General features: G+C 40.2%; 1 pseudogene; it reads right to left on the bottom strand.

Moving 5' to 3' along the window:
- Positions 1-293: 293 nt before the first annotated feature.
- On the bottom strand, positions 294-1,552 carry LOC149193114 (uncharacterized; annotated as a pseudogene).
- Positions 1,553-7,483: the final 5,931 nt, after the last annotated feature.

Raw genomic sequence — 7,483 nt, 5'->3', positions numbered from 1 at the left:
GAGAAATGACAAATGGCAGTGTCATTCCGTGAGGTGGAGAGGCAATGGAAGCTTCCAGAATCTTCTCCTGTGACACTTGATAAGAAATGCAGAAGACAGAAGTTTGGACAAACACACGGGAGCTCACAGGTGCAGATCACCAGGAGCTCCCTCCAGCAAATGCATTCGCTTTTTCTTATTCATTAATCATCAGGAATTAAATAGATACATAGGCAAAAATAGATTCCTAATTAATAGGAACTGAATGTCAAATAAAGAGCAAATCATAACTACGTAACCTATTCTCCATTAATTTCTAACATCCCCCCTTAATGGAGAAAGGGATTTTTAAACACACCTAAAATGTCCCTAAACAAATCAAACTTCAGTCTTCCTAGTGGCTTAGTGAATTGTGGTTCCTGTGTGGGAAGATCAACAGCAGTTGTAAGCCTATTAACAACCTCCATAGAGTGCAGGCTCATGTCCATATTGACAAGTACTTTGAAATAGTCTGCTATATGTACTGAATTCATCAACTTCAGAAGCACTTCAACAGCAATTACAGGATTGTTTTCAACCAATTCCGGGAGACAACGTGGAGACAACCCACAGTGATAAACAAGCTTTGGATCAGCTTCAAGCTCCATGAGGACTCTCTGCTGTTGTGTAGGCGCAAGTGCTCCTTTTAGAGCTTTGCCTATCAAATCCCTAACAGTAGCTCCACGACTAGTGTCATCACACATGCCTTTATCCCAGAGCAACTCATGATTGTTATCAGGTGTAAGCCACACTAACTCTCCATCTTGTTCAGGAAGCCTGGGTGGGACTGGCCTAATCCATGGTGGTTCAAGTCCTTTCAATGATGTATTCTAAATCAGGCCAACTGCTGTTGTCTCTCTATTTCCACCACCTATTCGATATTTACCTAAGGGAGTGGAGTCATCAAGCTCAGGTGCATCTGCATCACAGCCTTGGGGAATATCTGGATCTCGTATTACATTTTTGATAGATGCATTTTTAAAATAACTTTTATATGACTCTACTGGTAGCTTATCAGAATATTGTTTCTGCAGTTGCTCACGAGTCAAGAATGTATGTGAATTTGGATCAAAAGTCCTGATGTACTCGGCTGCAGTTTGGCTTACAATCTCCTTTTTGTTGTTGTTGCTATGTGTAGAACCAAGCAACTGAAGCAGAAATGCCCTCTCCACAATGTTAGCACTGTCATCAGAGGCAACATCAATGAGGAAAGAATTAAATGGATTCACAAATGACTGCTCCCCACAATAGAGATCATGCAGAATATAAAATGCTACCAAGCGCTGAGACTGCTTCAAGATTCTCTTATCCTCTATGAGGAGGACAAGAGTGCAGTAGATATCGAAATGATCATGGCATTTGAATGTGGAAAAGAATTCGAGGATGACGCTCTCTAGCGTTCGATCCTCGCTGAGCAATGCCAAGAGAGCCTTGGTATCTGTCACATTAATCATTTTGATATCTGTCAAACTAATCAATTTTTGAGAACTCTGTTGAGGGATCTGCTCGCTCGCTCCCAGCTCTTGGCCACTGTCACCTAAACCTGAAATGATAGAATGGCTTATAAAACGAATAAGCCATCCAAGCCTGAGAATTCCCATTAAACACTCCAAGATGCCAACTAGAAGGGCCAACAGTATTGCAAGCTCTGTGTATAGGTCATCAGTTGAATCCACAATATTGGATAAGGTGTTAGAAACCAAAAGTGAGACCAACGCTACGGGTCCAATGGCAAGTTGCCTCGATGAGCCAAAAATTGCATACGCAAATACAGGAACAAAACCAGAATAAATTCCATAAATTGGGTGAAGTCCAGCTAACTTTGCATATGACATTGTCTGAGGAACGAGCATTGTGCCAACTGTGATCTCGGCCATAATGTCGGCCTGCAGGTATTCTCTCCATTTGTAGGTTCGAATCCAGTGGGTGCAGGGCAGCAACAGCTCCAGCCATTCCATGGCAGACTTTCTTTGTATCCTGGAAAGCCATTTGGCAAAATGACTAGGACTGGGATGAATTAAAGATGATGCAGAAGATGGAGGAGGATGTTGCAGAAGAATGACCTTTGGCATCTGCCGACTTCCACTGGGGGCTGCAGGGTCACCTGAGAACGAATAAGAGGTAGACGGCCTCCCCTCCATGCTTCCGCACAGCCACAGATTTTCAACAAAATTATTTGACGCCATCAACGCTTGCTGAGGCATACTTTTCACATTCAACTTGTAGAGTCCTCCTATGCGAATACCTGTAGCAATGGGCTTCATCTGATCCAAAAAATCTTTAATAATGCAATAAGATTTAAAAAATTCTACCTTGAGGTCCTGATCTGTAATCTTGGACATAGAAATCAGGTTCTTCTTAATGCCAAGAACATACCACACATCAGATATATTCCTGATCTTACCATCAGGCAGAGTAACAAGGACATCTCCATGTCCCTTGATCTCGTACCCACTATTATCTCCAAGATAGACTTTTACTCCAGTGTTGGATTCTTTAAAATTTCTGAACCATTTCTTTTTACCTGACATATGCGAGGAGGCTCCAGAATCCACGATCCAAATATCTGATTCATCCTCCTCAGTAGCAGCGTCATCCTCGGCCATAAATAGTCTAACATCCAGATTCTGATCTGGGTCTGTATCTGCATCTGCATCTGCCAAATGACTTGCATGCCTTTTCTGATTGTACCTCTCTTGATTTGCCTTCTTCTTGCGACAAAATTTAGCAATATGGCCTATCTTACCACAATAAAAACATTCAGGAGCAGAGTCATTTCTATACGAGGTCATACCTTGTGGTGTCATTTCTGATGTGTTGCCCCTCCTCTGATCAGCCATCGCTCTCCCTTTTGGCTTGAACTTTGTTATCAATGCAAGATCTGGATCTTGAGGCTTGAGAGACGACCTCCTTTCCTCTTCATGTAGCAAAATTCCAGTAAGCTCTTCAAAACTTGGAGGCTTTTCTCTTGCATTCAATCCAGTTATAAACATCTGATAGTCATCTATCATACCGTTCATGGTGATTGTCACCAGATCATCATTTGCCACGGTTTGACCGATATCAGATAGTTTATCTTTAACTTCCTTTATCCGAGATAAGAATGACGAAACAGACTCATTCTCCCCCATCTTGATTGAGAGGATCTTCTTTCTGAGGAACAAGGTTCGGCTGGTGTTCTTGATTTCATACATGTCTTTGAGAGTTGTCCAGATCTCATTCGCTGTCTTGCAATCCCGAATATGAGGAATGATGCAATCTTTAACTGACAATTTTAGTAGGACCTTTGCCTTCAGCTCCCTTTTCTCCCATTCTTGAGTTGTTGCATTCGTTCCACCATTTGCAACAGTTGGCTTACCTTCATCACCGATGACAATGCTGTAGGTATTCTGACCTTCAAGCAAAGTCTAAAGCTTAAATTTCCAATTTATGTAATTGGAACCATCCAATTTGCTGCTTTCATTTAAATAATTTGCCATCTGAGAATTCATCTTTGAAAAAAAAAACAGGCTACCCCGACAGTAGCGCAGATCACAGATCCTTCAAGGGATCGAGCAATGTTCTCACACCATTGCCTTACACTGCTCCCTCGGGGCCTTCTCCAAAAACGCAACCTCCAACAGATCACCAGCCCAATTGACAGCTTTCGATCTTAAGGCAGAGGCGAAGGCCCACTTTGGCAATTTTTGTGTGCAACATTCACATGGAAATTTGTATGCAGGATACCAAACAACAATCTCTGTTCACACCACGACAATCTCTATGGGCTTCACCAAAACCTTCTTTTGATTCGCATTCAACAGGAAATTAGCCGCAGATAAGTATGGCCTATCGACCTTTCAACTTTCAACACGAAGGCCCTTTCCCGATCCATGGTGCTTATGCAGTCGATCTACGGACAGATTCGTCCCTCTTCCACTGACTCTGTGACAGGCCCAAGGAGACCTGCTGAACAATCGCCGGATCTCTTCAGCTTCACTACACTCACTGCGCTCGGCAGTCCTTTCCTTACTAGCGGTCAGCTCAACAAAATTTTGTTTTCCACATCGGGCCACCGATGGGCTGTTGCAACTATCGCATTGAGTTCGATCCACAATCACAGCGGCAAAAAATCCCTCTGTAACGGAACCATGCCTAGTCAAATATGATGCACACTCCACCAACGATTACCGTGTGTGCTACTCAGCAATTCCGCACTCGCTCCAGGTATTCCTCCTCGGCAGTCTGCAGCAACTTGCTTGGCTCTACACGCAGTTTTCAAACACTCGAATCGAACAGTGCAGAGGCTCAATCCACTGAATTCGACTCCACCGCAGACTCGACTTTAAATCCTAGAAAGCACGATCCCGCAACAGATCAGGCGTTGGAGCAGGCCGCAACTCTCAGCCACTTGGTGTCCTCGCTCTTATCCCGCAGCGATGGAACCAGAACGCAGTGATTCACTATCAGCTTGTTGTCTTTCCCTTCAAACGCGTGGTCTCTCTCCACTCAGGGTTACAGGCATTCTTGAGCCGTGTAGCTCTGATACCATGATAAGAAATGCAGAAGACAGAAGTTTGGACAAACACACGGGAGCTCACAGGTGCAGATCACCAGGAGCTCCCTCTAGCAAATGCATTCGCTTTTTCTTATTCATTAATCATCAGGAATTAAATAGATACATAGGCAAAAATAGATTCCTAATTAATAGGAACTGAATGTCAAATAAAGAGCAAATCATAACTACGTAACCTATTCTCCATTAATTTCTAACAACACTTGCCTCACTAAATTCGACCAAGGATGAGTAAGAGGCCCTCAGTCTCCAAGTGGAAGCAAGAACTGTCAGAGAGAAGACACTAATCAAATCACAAGCTGACTCATCCCCCTTACAGATATCTATATATGGATCCCTCATCTCGGAGATCCGGAGGCTGGAATTTTGCATATTGTAAGGAATTGCTGTTGGTTTCTAGAGACAAACATTAGATTGTTGGGTGATCTAAGCTTTGTTTGAGGTGAAGAGGGGCTTCTTTGCTGGGAGGTTGATGCTAGGTCGGAACAGCTGGTTGTAACTCCTCTTGGATCTTTTCTTGTTTATCAATAAAAGCTATTTGAGTTTTCCTCCATGCTTTTGTAACATTGATGCTTGTTACATTTGTATGGTCAATTTACATCTGATCCTAGATTGTTTATGATTATAGATCCATGTCTTTGTATAGTGCTATGCTTCTGTGATCTTACAGGTACTTTGTGAAGCTGGGCGTGCAAGGGAGCAGGTAGTTGAGGACTATCAAAGAAGAGAGGGATCGAACCGAAGGATTAGCGCAAGACAGAGGTTGGTCTTTCTGTTCCTCTCTATCTATAATTTATAAAGGAAAAACAAAAGTAGTTTTTCTCTGTTTGTTTCTAAGGCAGCTGTCACACCTTAGTGGGATAGAGCAGTTCTTAATAGTCACTTTTCCCTATAACACAACCTTAGTGGGATTAGCAGCTCTACATAGACACTATTCCCGGTAACACTAAGAACATTAAATAAATTATAGAAGTTGAACTAATCGAGGAATTAAAGGAAAGAAATACCCATTTCAAGGTATCCATAAGGATGTTCCAAAAATTGAAACCATGGTTTATTAGGCCTAGTACAATATGTGACATGTGTTGTTGCCAATATCACATTGAATTCCAGCTTCATTATGACACATTCTAGGATTTTTACAAAAAGAATTGTCACGATGACCCTCCTCCTCCTACAGTGTCTGATTTTGTTTCATTAATATTGTGAATAAGAGAGATAGAAGAGTTTTTTTACAAGAAAATATTTATGAAGATGTATGGGAGAAGATGCACTAAAAGTGGTGATTTGGCATCATTCCATAGGAACTTTCCTATTGATATAAACCAGTTTGGGATGTTAGATGTCATAGTCAGATGGAAGCCATATGAGTATGCCATGGTTAATCAATCATCTTCTTCAACTCTGGTGCCTAGGAGGATCAACCATGTTGAGGATGAGATTCCTATTTCAGATTCCATGGAGGCACTTCAGAACCAAATCTATAAATATGTCAAACACTTGCACAGGTCCAGGTGGAAATCTTCTAAATTAAAGCATTCTTGCGAAGTATTCTAGCCAGGCACAATCTTATTAGGGGTAGACTTTGTCAAGAATTATATATTTTCTCCTTAGACAGAGATCCAAAGTGAGTATTATCACTCAGACCAAGTGTCCATATTCATACATGCTCTATACAAACATGCAAAATTGAATCTTGATGGTAGGGATAGCACTAACAAGACATGTGATGTGATTAAGGAGTATCACTTTTACATCAATGATGACCTTGAGCATGAAACATTATTCGTGAAACATTTCTTTGGACTAATTTATGAATCATTAAAAAATAATGACATATCATTTCAGAAATCATTGGATATGGTTAGACGGTTGTGCAAGGTAGTTCAAGTTAGCACACATATGTTATTGGTTGAGTTACCTAAATAAGGAGACAAAAATTCAACATAGTTGGAGGTATTTTGAAATAGGACATGGAAAGGGAGAGCATGATGGTGCAGGTGCTTGTGTGAATCGAGTTCTTAGGAGGTACCAAATGAGTCATGATGCAGATTGACTCAAATCATCACTAGAGTGGGTCAACTAATGTAAATCCCATTTAGGACATGAAGGTCACTAATCTATTAGGCCTATGCATATGTTCTTCTAGAATGTTGAACTTGGTGATGTGAATAGATCTATTCCTTAATCTTGTAAATACTATAGAGACACAATGAAATTACACTTTGTGCTAAATAAAGACATGGGGGAAATATTTGCCATCGAGACAGTAAAAATCACATGTTTTTGTGAGTTTCACTTTGGTGCCGAGGGATGTAGACTTGTTCAATGTGAAAAACACGGGTAGGTGAAAGGATGGAAATATGTTCCTCTTAATCCAAGGGGACCTTATCCAATTCCGACGTGGCAAGAGATGAATACTGAAGAGGCCATTGTTTCACTTGATCATGATTAAGTCTTTGATGTTTTAAGGAAATGTATGTTGCATCTATGATTAACAGTTTCATATATGGGTGAAAGCATGAAGATGGTTTACACTTTTGGGTAAAATGTGGTGATAAAATTTCAAAATTTTCCTCTTTTATCAAATTGCAGCCCTCAAAACTCATATAAGCATTGTGAATTTTGATTCAAAGTAAAAATAAAATATGTGTATAATTATTTTATTATCCTAACGATTTTTTTTGCAAAAAAATATAGTATCGTATAATCTCTCAATTTTCCATTAAATGCAATATATGTACTTGCAATTTTTCACAAAACTTAAGAGGTATGCTTGTGTTCACATAGAATAACTTAATTTAAATTTTTTAATTTAATATATGTATGTGTATGTGTATGTGTAGATATATATATATATATATATATATATATATATATATATATATATATATATATATATATATATAT

This window comes from Pinus tabuliformis, chromosome 2_2 (genome assembly GCF_031772625.1).
Source record: "Pinus tabuliformis cultivar Carrire ecotype Pingquan chromosome 2_2, CPIR1, whole genome shotgun sequence".
NCBI classification, from domain to species: Eukaryota; Viridiplantae; Streptophyta; class Pinopsida; order Pinales; family Pinaceae; genus Pinus; species Pinus tabuliformis.
The sequence above is the reverse complement of the archived record's forward strand: the minus strand, read 5'-3'. Positions and strand labels throughout refer to the sequence as shown.